The following is a 14,142-nucleotide window of genomic DNA, read 5'->3' as shown; positions in this document are numbered from 1 at the left end:
TTAGCCTAGGGGCAGGGAAGATCTTTAAAATTTACATTCCCATTACACCCTCCCAAAAGCAAAAAAAAAAAATAGTTAAGGCTTGAGATGATAGAGGCCTGCATTAGGTGGATAACAATGTCAGAGGAAGATAGGGGCATGAATGGGATGTTACAGAGGACAGACAGATCATGGGTCAGGGATGACACTTAGGTTGTGCCCTTGGGTGCCCTTGAGAATAATTGGAAAGTTAGAAGAGGAGTTTGAATAATCAGTTAATAATAATAAAAATAATAAATTCAGTTTTGATCATATTGAGTTGAAGATGTATATAGGAAATCAGAGTGTATAGATATTTAGGGAAGACTAGTACTCTGGTGTGAGGGCTGCTGAGCCTTTTTCAGGTTTGCTTTCCACCTCTGGTGTCCCCCTGAGTCACCCAACTTTCACCTGTGGCTCCAAGAAGCTGTAGCCTGTGCAGTAGCTACACCCTGGTAAACCATTTTGGCAGGTAGGCTAAATCAGATTAAGGGTGACTGACAGGTCTCAAACTCTTTGCTGACTTAGGGGAGTATCTATCCCAAGGATGGGAGGATTTCCCCAGTGGAATAGATGAATGTGAACAATTTGTTCCAATGGGCCACAAAGGCACCAGAAGCAAGCATTGTGGAGCACTTAGAGCTTGACTAGACATCAAAGATGCCAGGGTCGTCCATTGTATCCCCAGTAATCACCATTTGTCTAGACTTTTGTCTTGCCATTGGCTGCTGATGATTCTGGAAGACAGAGTGAGGCCCATAATTTTGCACACCTCTGCTTCACTTAAATTCAATTTACGCACAAGTCAAAAAATATCACCCATACCATTTTACCATTTTTACCTACCTTAAAGTCTTGAGGTGACAGATAAGCGTGGTGTTTAAAAAGTTCAAGGCACATAGTTTCTGGGTAATCTAATCATTTTATTAATAAGATCAGCATGCTTATTAATAAAAGGATGGTCATTTGGCTGTCACTCTTATACCAAAGAACCGTCATAGTGATGAGGGTTATATGCCCATGGAAGAGTAACTGTTCCTGAGGGTGGCAATGAACTCTGGCTGGTTAACAATTAACAAGAAAGGGTGGCTAGGTGTTGCAGTGAATAGAGCACTGGCCCTGGAGTAAGGAGGACCTGAGTTCAGAGCCAGTCTCAGACACTTAACACTTACTAGCCATGTGACCTTGGGCAAGTCACTTTACCCCAACTGCCCTGCCTTCTCCCTCCAAAAAGAAAAAAAAAACATAATTAATGAGAAAATGAATATTACAATGAGGGGTTGAGTTATATTACAATGAGGCACTTGGGGTATGTAACTGGATCACCCAAATCTTGGTCAGAGATTTGTCAATTTCCCTATCACCAATCTGATGAAAGGGAGAATCAACATTTTCCCAGACCTGTGTGAGTAAACACAATGGGCAGGAATCCATCCGCTAGCCTAAACTTAGAATTTCTTTTACTGTCTTTGATTAGATCTCAGCCATCCAGGCTGGTTAAATCTTGGAGAAAGATTTCCCACACTGGTTGACTTCTGGATGAGGAAGTAGAAAAGGGAAAAAAAAGCTTGGTCCTAATTCAACAATAAGTTATTAATAGAAGAGAGAAATAACTCTGATGCGCTGACTATATTGTTTGAATGCCAAACATATGTTTGCCTAAAGGATTATTCTTTGGAGAACTCACACAAGGCAAGCACTCACACAGAGGTAAGAAGAAGCGATACAAGGACATTGTCAAGGTCTCTCTAAAGAATTCTGGAATCGATTGTGAGACATGGAAGACCCTGGCATAGGACCACCCATCATGGCATGCCCTCATCAAAGAAGGCACTGTGCTCCATGAGTGAAGCAGAATTGCAGTCAGTCAAAAGAAGCATGAGATGCACAGATTTAGAGCTATCTCCACTCCAAATGTTCACACGGACTATTCAGGTGCAGCCTGTGATGAAGTCCTTCAAGCTTGCATTGCTATGATCAGCCACAGTCAAACATGTTATATGTTAACTATGATGTAGTGGTGTCATTTTGGTCCTCATTAAGCACAGAGGATGACAACCAACCTAGGAAATCAAAGTTAAGTTATCCAAAAGGCAGTTGGGGATGAGAGACTCATAGAGAAATGGTAATTGAATTGAAATGGTAATTTGGGGGCGGCCAGGTAGCACAGTGAGTAAGAGCACCGGCCCCAGTGTCGGGATGACCTGGGATCGAATCCGGGCTCAGACACTTAGCACCCACCCAGAAACACCTGGCCGTGTAACCTTGAGCAAGTTACTTAACTCCAATTGCTTTAAAAAAGAAAAGAAATGGTAATTGAATCCATCAGAACTAATGAGATAAGCTAGGAACATAGTACAGTATAGGGCAAGAAAGGCAGAGGGCTCAGGACAGAGCGTTGGGAGGCACCCCACTGGATGTGGCCTAGATGAGGATGGAGAGATCAGAGAGGAAGGAGGAGAATCAAAACACAGCTGGGTCACAAAAGAGAAAAAAAGAGCTTCAAGAAGAAGAGAGTGATTGACAGCGTCAAAGGTCATAAAGAGAGCAGGAGGAGACTATTAGAATCAGCTTTGAAGAGACTGTCGGTAATTCTGAGAAAGAGCAGTTTCAATTGAATCACACGTTTAGAAAACAGATAGCAAAGAGTTAAGAAGAGTGAGGGGAACCTAAGTCAAGGAGAGAACCTTCTCAAGGAGTTAAGCTGCAAAGGGGAGGATGGGGTAGATTTGGGCATGCAGGGAAGTAACCAGCAGCCAGGGGGAGAGTAAAGATCAGTGAGAGAGTGGAGAGACTGAGGAGGCAAGCTGCTAGGGTAGCCGCTATGGAATGGGATCGCTTGTGCACATAACGGTATTTGCTTTGACAAGAAGGGCTATCTTTTCATATGAGACAAGAATGAAGGTAGAAATAGCGTTGGAAGGCATCTGATGTAAGATGAGAGGGAGCTTTCCGCCTCAATTTTTCTTTTCAGTGAAATAAGAGGTAGCCAGGGTGCTCCTTTCACAAAGGCAGGGGAGGTTGAGGAAATCCCCCAGTCATGCTGAGTATACCTCCTGAAGCAAATGTTGAGAGAAATAGACAAGAGTTAGGTGGTCATGAAAGAGCTGAAACATACGTCATTGGAGAGACCTCCTAAGTCAATGAGATCAAAAATCCATTGGAATATTTAATTAATTCTATAAAGCAGCCTTTTGGTGATTTGATTATGGCCCTGCCATGATCATTGGATATATGTGCAATCACTTAGGTTTCTTATTTATTTAAAAAATTGTTTTGTGTTTTATTTATGTAAGCCTCATGTCTATTCTGGTAGGTTAATTCCCAAATATGTAATGTATTTTGATATCTTAATGCAATTTTTCTTCCTAGTTCTTTCTCTTGAGTTTTGGTAATAGAAAAAGTGATATTTTTGTGAATTTATTTAAATACTGCTACTTTATTAAAGCAATAAGTCAAATTTCATTTTTGCATTGATTCTCTAGGTGAGGGTGCTGCTCAGATGTATCATTCATTCCATGGAAGCGAATCTGAAATCTAGAAGGTTATGAACACAAACCCTGGCAGCCCCTCCCAAATTAGATAGGCTTCAAGTATGACCTGGTGATGATGTCATTAGATGACAGTATCACAACACAAAAAGAATTTCTTAACTTCCTGTTGTGTACCCATTTACTAGGGCACAGCTAAACATGGGATGTTATGTGGGACCATAAGAAATTATGAATATGAAGGATACAATGAAGCATGGGGAAATTTGTATGAGGTGATGTAAAATGAAGAAAGAAGAACAAAAAAAAATCCCACACATATAAACAAACACTGCAACAATGGAGGTCAAAGAAATAGAAAAAGGACATGGAGTCAGTTAAGTTCCTCAGACTCTTTACTAGCTGTTTGACCCTGGGCAAGTCCCTCAATCTTTCTCAACCCTGGTTTCCTCTTCTTTAAAATGGAGATAATAATAGCATTTACCTCATGGGATTGTTGTAAGGATTAAACAGGGTAACTTATTTTAAACCTTAAAGTGGGCAGCAAGTTAGAAAAAGTGCCAGGCCTGGAGTCACAAAGACCTTAGTTCAAATCTGACCTCAAACCCTTGATTAACTGTGTGACCCTAGGCAAGTCACTTGACCCTGTTTGCACAGTTTCCTTATCTGTAAAATGAGCTGGAGAAGGAAATGGCAAAACACTCCAGTATCTTTGTGGAGAAAACCCCAAATGGGATCATGAAGACTCAGACATAAATGAAACGACAACAATACAACCTTAAAGTGCTTTATAAATGCTAACTAATATGAACAACCAAAAACAAAGCTAAATGCTGTGTAATTAAAATGATCTAGCCTGGCCTCAGGGAAGTGATGAGAAAATGCACGTACATACACCCTGGTTCTTTGCAGACTGGAAGGACTATGGGTGTGAAAAAATGCATGTCATCAGAATCAGTGGATATGTTAGCTTGCTTTGCCAAATTGCTTTTTTTCTTCTCGATTTCTCTTTCTCTCTCTTTCTTTTTTTGCTCTGACTCTTTGAGGAGGGAAGAAAGAAGGAATATGTTTGGAATAATATTTGGAACAAAAGATATCGATAAAATTACTTTTTGAGAACCTGTTATGTTCGGATCTCTGTGCAAGATACAAAGTTTGGATAAGAGGAAGTCTCTGCCCTCCAGGAATTTGGAGGCTAGTTAAAAGGATAAAAGAACAGCACAGTAGTTATAATACCCAACATAATAATGTTGCCTCAACCAGCAAATCCTTAATCTCTTTGGCAAAAGAGATAGAAGCCAAGAGAGATCCCAATCTGGAATACAAGCTTATTTGAAAAAACATTCCTGAGGAAGATGGCAGTATGTTACCAACAATCCCATCTCAAAAATAAAAGTAGCAGAAAGAAAAAAATAGCCTTTAGAAAGCTTGGCTTGAGACTCAACTTAATAATAAGAATAAAATTACATTTATCTTGTGCTTACTACGTGCCAGGCATTAGCTAAGTGCTTTACAATGATTTCATTTGATCCTTGCAACAATCCTGAGAGGTAGGTTCTGTTATTATTTTCATTTTACAGATGAGGAAACTGAGGCAAACAGAGCTTAGGTGACTAGCTCAGTGTCACAGCTAGGAACTAAGGCTGGATTGGAACTCAGGTTTTCCTGGCTCAAGGACTCACCCTCTCTCTACTGTGCCACATACTAACCTAAAGTCATCTACAGGCTATTTATAGATGAAACTGGAAAGAAGAAAAAAATGAGATGCAAAACGCAACAGATTTTGTCAGATTGACTATAGCAATCTATTTATTCTCACCACTGATGACATGAAGCCGACACTTTTGTAGAAAACATCTGATATGCTTTGTAAGAAAGTGGCCATAGCCATCAATGAGATCAAATTGACAAAGAAAGCCTTAAATGACCCAGTACTTATCCTTTGTCCCCCCAAACTTTGGTGATCTGCAAACCCTATAAATGTGATTGATGCCTTCTCAGCCTTTTGCTGTTTGTCCTTCACTCTTGAAGAGGACCATGGCATCAGGAAGATGATGCCATGACTTGCGAGTGAATTGGATTTAAGTGAAGCAGGGCATGCAAGGTCACCAGCCTCACTTTCTCCTCCAGAACCATTTGGTCCCAGTGGCAAGATATGGATCAGGATGACTGGAAATGGCCCTCTCATCCTGTAAGATTCTTGTTTTACATAACCCTGTCTGGAGGATGTGGGCAATGTGCTGGAGGCCTCTCTCCAGGCCTTTTTACATTTTCTACACACCAGGGTCTCACCTGGGTTGTCTGTCCTTGCTTTTGCTATATAATTGGCCTACTTCTTTCCTAATAGATAAAGCCATTCTCTGAATGATGTTTCTTATGCTACTTCTTGCACATAAGTCATTATGTAATTCACACCACCCAACACCAGGGTATTACCAATATTTGAGTAGTTACCCATATACCTAGTGTGCCTCAGGCCCTCAGAGCAACTGATGTGTTACTAGTCTCTTGTCTCAGACCTTAATGGGTAATACAGCAGTTCTTATGTTAGTCCAGGCAGCAGAGGTTCCCAAAGTGGGTGATACCACCCCCTAGGGAGTGCCGGACTGATTCAGTGACAGTAGTAGCCTCAGGTGCAATTGGGGGCATTGAATAAAAATAAAGGGGCACTGGAAGTGTAAGGAGAGAAGAGAAGAAAAGAGAAGAGGAAAGGAGAGGAGAGGAGAGAAGAGAAGAGAATTTTGAGAAACCGTTTGTACCTGTTTCATCTGCTGTGTAACAGTTAAAGCTGCAGTGATTACATTATTTTCCAAATAAACACACAAAATGCAAGATATAATTGATGGGTGGTCAAGTCTGCTGATAGCTCTTAACAAGTAAGTGTTGTCAGGAGAGCGTATCATGTTGTCCCAGCTTGCATCTGCAGGAATATGTACGTGTAATGACTTGTTTACAATATAATACTATGTGGTTACATGATGCAAAAATGTGTCATCAAAATTTCAATGCAGAAATAAACCACAAATTTACAATAAATCATTAGATTTAAGATACATCATTTTAAGAAATGTATTTTTTTAAATGATGCAATTTTTTTTAAGTGTTAAAAGGTTAAAGAAAGTATATTTGGGAGGGGGGATTGAGTAATTTTTTTTAAAGGGGTCAGTTGACCAAACACGTTTGGGAACCTCTGGTCTAGGGGGTGTTTCATCCTTCAATCAATTGTCATAAATGTCTACGTCCCACCAACTAGCCACTCTCATGCACTAGAGGGCATCACAGCAACCCCCAATATATACACATCACAGGGGATGACATCAGAGAAATTGAATAAGCATTTTATTAAATGCCTACTATGTGCCTTGCACTGTGGTAAATACTTACAAAAATTATCTTATTTGATCCTCACAACAACCCTGAAAATTAGGTAGTATTATTATCCTCATTTTGTAGTCAAAGGAATGAAGACAAACAGAGGTTAAGTGACTTGCCCACAGTTACATAGCTAGTAAATGTCTGGAGCTGGATTTGAGCTCAGATCTCTCTGACTCTGAACCCAGTACTCTATTCTACTCTGCCCAGTACTCTACTACTCTAACAACTGATATATACACATATATGTATATATTTGTGTGTGTGTGTGTATATATATGTGTAGTGAGTTTTACATTTTTCAAAGAAATCTTATCATAAACAAAACCCAAAAAATTATCAGATAGAAATTGCAAGTATTATCACCATTTTGCAGATAAAGACACTATGGACCAGAGACTAAAAAATAGTTCCCTGACGTTCACTTAATAGCAAAGTCCACTTCCATCACTCACAGTTGGTGTGCTCTTGGGCAAGTCACAACTTCCCTGAGATTCAGTTTCCTCATCTGGAAAATGAGAAAGTTGACTCCTCCCAGTTTTAGATCTCCGATCAAATGGTCTTCTCTACCCCAGGTGGAGACTTTGGATATGACAACAGCCATGCCCCCTGTACACAGAGCCTTCTGCTCTCGGGGAATCTGACCCTTTGCCATGAGGGCTGTTTTTTGTCAAAAATAACCTCCTTTCTACGAAAGGCCTGTGTTTGACTGCCCTTTCTTCGTGGGTGCTTTCTTCTGTCTCCTGGCTCAGAGTAACCCTATTCAGGATGGAACAAATCTCTAACTCATTCTTGCCTTCTGTTCAGTTTTGCTCTTGCTTCCTGATAACTACTCTGTATTCTTCCTCTACCTCGGACCCTTTACCACATCTCATTCTCCAGAATCTTCAGATCATCAACTCATTTATTTGTAGCAACTGATGAGGCTTAAGATCTCTCTTTTCAATAGTACCTACATTTTACTAGGGGCCCTCAAAGACCAAAAAAACCTTTAAGATACAAAGACATGCATCCTAAATGGTGAAATTCTGGGCAGTTGTGGTTGTATTTTGACATAGTGACCCTGCCTACTACCTTTCATGTTATACCTCATAATCTGAAGAAAAGTTCTTAAGGTCTTTTTGTGTGTGTCACAGACCCCTTCAAGAGTGGCAAAGACCAAGGACCCCTTCTCAGAGTAATGATTTCAAATGCATAAAACACAATGTTTAGTATTGCAAGGAAACCAATTATATAAGTAGAATTATCAAAATGCATATTTTTTAAAACAAAGTCCATGGACCCCAAGTATGCCTGGTCTAAAGGAATAAGGAAAACATTTAGCACCACCATCATCACTCCTCACTAATACCTTCCTGATCTGTTCAATAATATTGTTCATTCTATAGTTAGACATTAGGTTTTAAATGCAAATATCCCTGGGAGAGGTGAAATGCTGGTATCAATTTACCCTAAAACCCAAATGACTGATATCAGATCCTTCCTTAGAACAGGTTTTAGAAGAGTCTGAGGAGATCTCTCCTGGAGATCACTGGGAAAGGTACAGAAAAGGAAAAGGGCAAAGAAAAGCCAAACATGAAACAGCAGAGATAAATTTTAGACTATCAGAATTTTGCCTAGAGCCATCTCTGCTCATGATTTACCTAAATCCATTGTTGCAGTTGTTAGGCCTTTGTTCTTGAAGAGGACAATGATATGGCAAGGGCCAAGTCTTGACTTGCTCTAGAATTGGATTTAAGTGAGGCAGAACCCCTAGATCAGTGGAACTGCTTCAGGTGCACCGGAGGGTAGTCTGACTTGGGGCCTGCTTTGGACCTCTTACATCTACAATATTCTATATCTATCTCAGCCTAAGAGTCAGGACAAAGTGAGGAGGAGGGAGACCACCCGCAGGACATAAATCCATCTAACGAAATTATTTGTTTTCATACTTTGAGTGCTATCTTCAAGCTCTTGGCATTTGCATGGCCATTCTTCATTCCCAGGAGTACTATGTCCTCCTTCCTCCCTCTCCCTTTCTGCACCTCCCTACCCCCTCCTCCTTTTCTCCCCTTTTCCTCCTTCTCTTAGCATGCTCTATGTAGAACTACCCTGATTCCTCTAGCTGAAAGCGTTGTCTCCCTCAATAAATAGTCTTAAAGCACTTTATCTGAGCCTTTCCTTTGCTGTCATTTCTCACCTTGCATATATATGCACACACACACACACACATCACACATGCATACAAACATTTTGACTTGGTCTTTTTTACAACTGTATGACCATAGGCAATTTACTTAACCCTTCTTAGCCTCAGTTTCCTTAAGTGTAAAATTCGAATAATACCCAATTTAGCACCTACCTCATCTGTTTCTTGTGATGTTCAAAGGAAAGCGTATATATAAAATGCTTTATAAGTTTTTATTCTCTATATAAATGCCAGTCATTATTATCACTTGACACCTCTCTCCAAGGTGATATTGAGCCATTAATGACTATTCTTTCAACTCAATCATGCAATTAGGTCTGAATCTTCTTGTCTATGCTATCATCTAGTCTGCCTTCGATTCAACAAACATTATTAAGCCCCTACTGTGGGCAAGAGACAATTTCCTGCCTTTTCCTCAAGGAAAGAATGAGACCAGAAAATGCTTTGCTAAAATCTGTGGAGAACAACTTTTACCCTATACAAGCATGGCAGGAACTTGGCATTGGCCAACTCACATATTCTTTCGAATATACCCTCTACAGGTAACAGCATAGTTCCGTTTGTCTTCTCCATTTGCTGGAAGTGAGATCTTCCTGTCTTTTCTTTCTTGTTAGTAGCTTTTCTGCTCAACACTTGTGAAATCCTATGGCAAATTGAATTTTTGGCCATGCCCTTTTGTTTTCAGGGAGATCTGAACAGAGCTTTATTCACCTTCTTGATGACTTATGCCAGTGTTGTTGCTGGGGCTCAGCTGCTTCAATCCTTCACTCTCTCACACTGATTTCCAATATCATCTCAAAGCCAAGATTATTTTAACATGTTGTCACATGTCTGGTACTGGCCTAAAGCGTTCTGATATGGAGGTTATTATGTGGATTGAAAATTCTGCCTACTGCTACTCCTGGTTTATCTGACTCAAGCTCCATATCCATGCTTCTCATTTTGCTGGAAATGAATAATTCTAGACACAGAGTAGGAAAAGTAAAGGATTTCAGAGGTGTTTGTCAAGGAAAGAAGGATGGGACAGAGGGAGGGAGAAAGAAAGGCATGGAGGGAAGAAGAAAGGAAGGAAGGAAGTTAGGAAGGAAGGAAGGAAGAAAGGAAGGAGAGAGGAAAGGAGGGAGGTAGAGAGGAAAGGAGGAATGGAAGGAGGAAGGGAGGAAGAAAGGGGAAAAGGGAGGAGGGAGGGGAGAGAGAAAGTAAGGGATAGGACTGGGAGGAGAATGAAAGAAGGTGGGCTTAGGCCCTTCCACAAAATGGCAGTTGCAGGAAGAATAGGGTAAGAGACTGGGAAGGTGGGGAAGGCCTTGTGGTAGAATATTACAGGATGAGCAGCCTGCAGCCATCATAGGCTATTTCAGTACAAGGAGGCTCCAGGCACTGAGGGAAGTCCCAGCAGCAGAGAAGGCATGGCTCGAAGTCCAAAAAGTCAAGGACATGGCAGGGAGGAGAAAAAGGTGTGATAACTGTCATGAAGTTAGAAAACCTGGAATTAAGTCTTGGCTCTGAGAGTTTCTGTGTGAGCCTGGCCAAATAAGGAAACCTTAGCTTCCTTATCTACAAAATGGGGATAATAGTACCAATACTAATTGTCCAATTTTCTAAGATAATTTCTTTAAGAGACTAACTCAAAATTTACCTACTGTGACTTTTGGCAAGATGGCTGAGTGAGAGATTGTGTCAAAGCCCAGCAACCTCTCACCACCTCAAAACAGCAAGAAATAGGCCAAAAGAATAATAGAAAAAAGATGGAAAAGTAAGGAAACACAAGGAAATCCCACAGAAAAATTGGTAGAGAAGTTGAAAAAATGAATAAATTCCTATTACCTACTATAGGGTTAACAAATGTTGGGGAGAAATCTCAAGAGAATAATTCAGCAATAATTACATATAGAATTTCAGAAAACAGGCTGTGGAGTCTGAATTTCTGGTTTCAAAATGTGCTTCTGACAATACCTGTGTGGGACCTCGAGAAAATCACAGCTCCACTGAGTCCCAATTTCCTCATTTGTAAAATAGTCTAGAAGTCCCTTTAAGATCCAGATCTATAATTCTTTAAAAAATAATGAACCAGCAAACTGTTAAGAGGCCTTATTAAAAAAAAAAAACTTGAAGCGCTTCAATATGACATAAAACAAATTTTTAAAACTAGAGAGGAAAACCAATGGTTTGAAAAAGAAGCTAGAGAAACTCAGCAGAGTTGAACACTTTGAAAAACAGAGTGGAAGAGATGGGAATCAAAAGAACAAGAATTATTAGAAAAAAGTAAGGGAAAATAAAATTGGGACGGCTAGGTGGTACAGTGAACAGAGCACCAGTCCTGGAGTCAGGAGCACCTGAGTTCAAATCCGGCTTCAGACACTAAACACTTACTAGTCATGTGACCTTGGGCAAGTCACTTAACCCTAATTGCCCAGCCTTTCTCCCTCCAAAAAAAAAAAAAAAGACAATTATAGATCACAAAAGGTCTCTACAAAGACAATTGATATAAAAGAAAAAATTGGGGTGACCAGGTGGTGCAGTGAATAGAGCACTGGCCCTGGAGTCAGGAGGACCTGAGTTCAAATCCAGCCTCATACACTTAACACAAAAACTAGCTGTATGACCTTGGGCAAGTCATTTAACGCCAATTACCCTCCAAAAAGTGTTTTTTCTAAAAAATAAGTAGGTCAAAGACAAAATATGAAGATACTAAATAATGATGATAATGAAAATTATAATAAGACCAAAGCAATAGAGACACAAACAAAAGATAGCCCCTGGGTGGCTATGTACTGACCTATTTCATGGCAGCTCTGGGGGAGAAAAGACAAAAGGTTGCTCCCCAACAGAGGGCCACAACAATTCACCTTCCTAGACTAAATACAGAGAAGGAGTGGGAATGAGAGGAGGAGTCATGGGGCCTTTTGTATGCACACTCACTACTGGCTGAGCAGCCAGTCCAAAGGCCTCTCTTTGACATACAATAAATAAATAGGAGACAATCAGAGAATCCCAAGCAGGGTTGCATGAAACAGTGGATGCTGATTATGCGACTAATGACTGAGGTCTTGTTGACCAGTCCCATTACACAAAGAAATAAAACAATAGGCCTTTAATGAAAAGTGATGCCAAACCATTAAGTAAAAATATTAGCAAAGTGGCTATTATAGCATATTTAACATTTTTTCACTATGACTATTAAATTTATACCCCAAAACAAGAATAATTCAACATTAGGAAGAATCATAAGTATAAGTAATGGTATTAGTAAGAAAAAATGTTTTTTAAAAATCACATGATCCTTTCACTTTTCTAGCTCAGTTCAGCCTGGAAAGACAAACAAAGAAGTCTATGGAAGCTAGGGTTAAGGTCTGGCCAGAAGCCCATCCGTTGAACCCTCTAGCACAGGTTGGGGTTGGGTGCCAGGGCAAGAGGAGGTCCCAGAACCATACGAAACACCATAGGATGCAGAAATAGGGGCCAATTGGCAGCTTCATCACAGACTATCTGGTCCCAATCCCAGATTAAGGATGAACTGAGAAGACTTTACCCAGAGGAAAGAGTCCAAAGTAAGGAGCTATTCTCAGGTCCTGGTCAGTATTCCAGAAGTTCAGAAGCAAGCAGCAATAGTGTGGCTCAGACCTTAAGAGTGGAATAGTCTCTAACCCAGTCTGAAGTTTGAAGAGGAATAACAAACGCAGAAATCTCAGATAAAAGGCAAGCACAAAGTTCTGTCACTCTGAACTGGCAGAATTTCCCAAATACTTGATTCCAGAGGCAGTCTCCTGTTGGTCAGATCCAAACTCAGGACAGGAACTTGCAAAGCTCAGTCCAGGGGAGCAGCAATCATTTTTTGCCCTTTATCAGACCACTTAGGGAGCACTGGAAAACATACAGGTCCCTGTCTTGAGCTGTCCCCGAGATCTTGGAATAATATAATATCAGTACTCCCAAGAAAGTTGCAAGATAACCATTCCAGACCTTCTAACATAACATTCAAAGTCAGAAAGTAGTTTGAATTGACAAACAGACAAAAAAGAATCCCACTAAAAACCTATCCGGTTGACAGGGACACTCAAGATGTAAGCCCAGAAGAAGATAATGACTCTAAAACATCTACAAACAAAGCCTCAAAGAAAAACATAGGCTGGACACAAATTCAACCAGAATTCCTGGAAAGGATAAAGCAAAAGTTTATTTTAAAAAATTATATGAAAGCACTAGAGGAAAAACTTAGAAAATAAATGAGAGATGCAGAAGAAAAACTGGAAAAGTAATTAAAGAGCTTGGAATAGGAGGTACAAAACCACCCCCAAGCAACAAACTCATTGAAAATTCAAATGAGCCAAATAAAAGCTGATGACACCATTTTGACTCTACCTTGACCAACAGTACAAGATATTGGTCTTTGCCCAGTTTCTGCCAGTTTTCCCAACTTTTTTTTGCCAAATAATGAATTCTTATTCCAACAACTTAAATCTTTACACTTGTCAAATATGAGGTTATTATATTTATTCTCTGCTGTAAATTGTATGTCTACTCTATTCCATGGATCTATCTTTCTATTTTTTTTTAGCCAGGACCATATATATATATATATGTGTGCATGCATGTACACACGCAAGTATTTGTATGTGCATACATGTGAATATACCCATACACATATGTATACACACATGTGTAGGTGGTTAGATACCTATATACATGCCTGTGTATACATGTATGTATATGCACACATGTGAATTTCCTTCCCAATTACATGTTAAAACAATTTTTTAACATTTAGGGTTTTTAAAAAAAGTTTTGAGTTCCAAATTCTATCCCTCCCTCCCCTTCCCCTCTCTGAAATGACAAACAATCGGATATAGGTTATACATGTGCAATCATGTAAAACATTTCCATATTAGTCATTGTGTACAATAAGATTCTAATAAAAGAAAAAAATTAAAAGTCTATATTCAAACTATATCAGTTCTTTCTCTGGAGGAGGATAGTGTGCTTTATCATCATTCCTTTGGGATTATCTTGGATCACTGTATTGCTGAAAATAGCTAAGTCTTTTTCCGGCGGTGAAGATCTCCCCGCGCCAAC

This window comes from Petaurus breviceps, unplaced genomic scaffold (genome assembly GCF_028583685.1).
Source record: "Petaurus breviceps papuanus isolate PSGF00001 unplaced genomic scaffold, PetGlider_PUasm1.0 38, whole genome shotgun sequence".
NCBI classification, from domain to species: domain Eukaryota; kingdom Metazoa; phylum Chordata; class Mammalia; order Diprotodontia; family Petauridae; genus Petaurus; species Petaurus breviceps.
The sequence above is the reverse complement of the archived record's forward strand: the minus strand, read 5'-3'. Positions refer to the sequence as shown.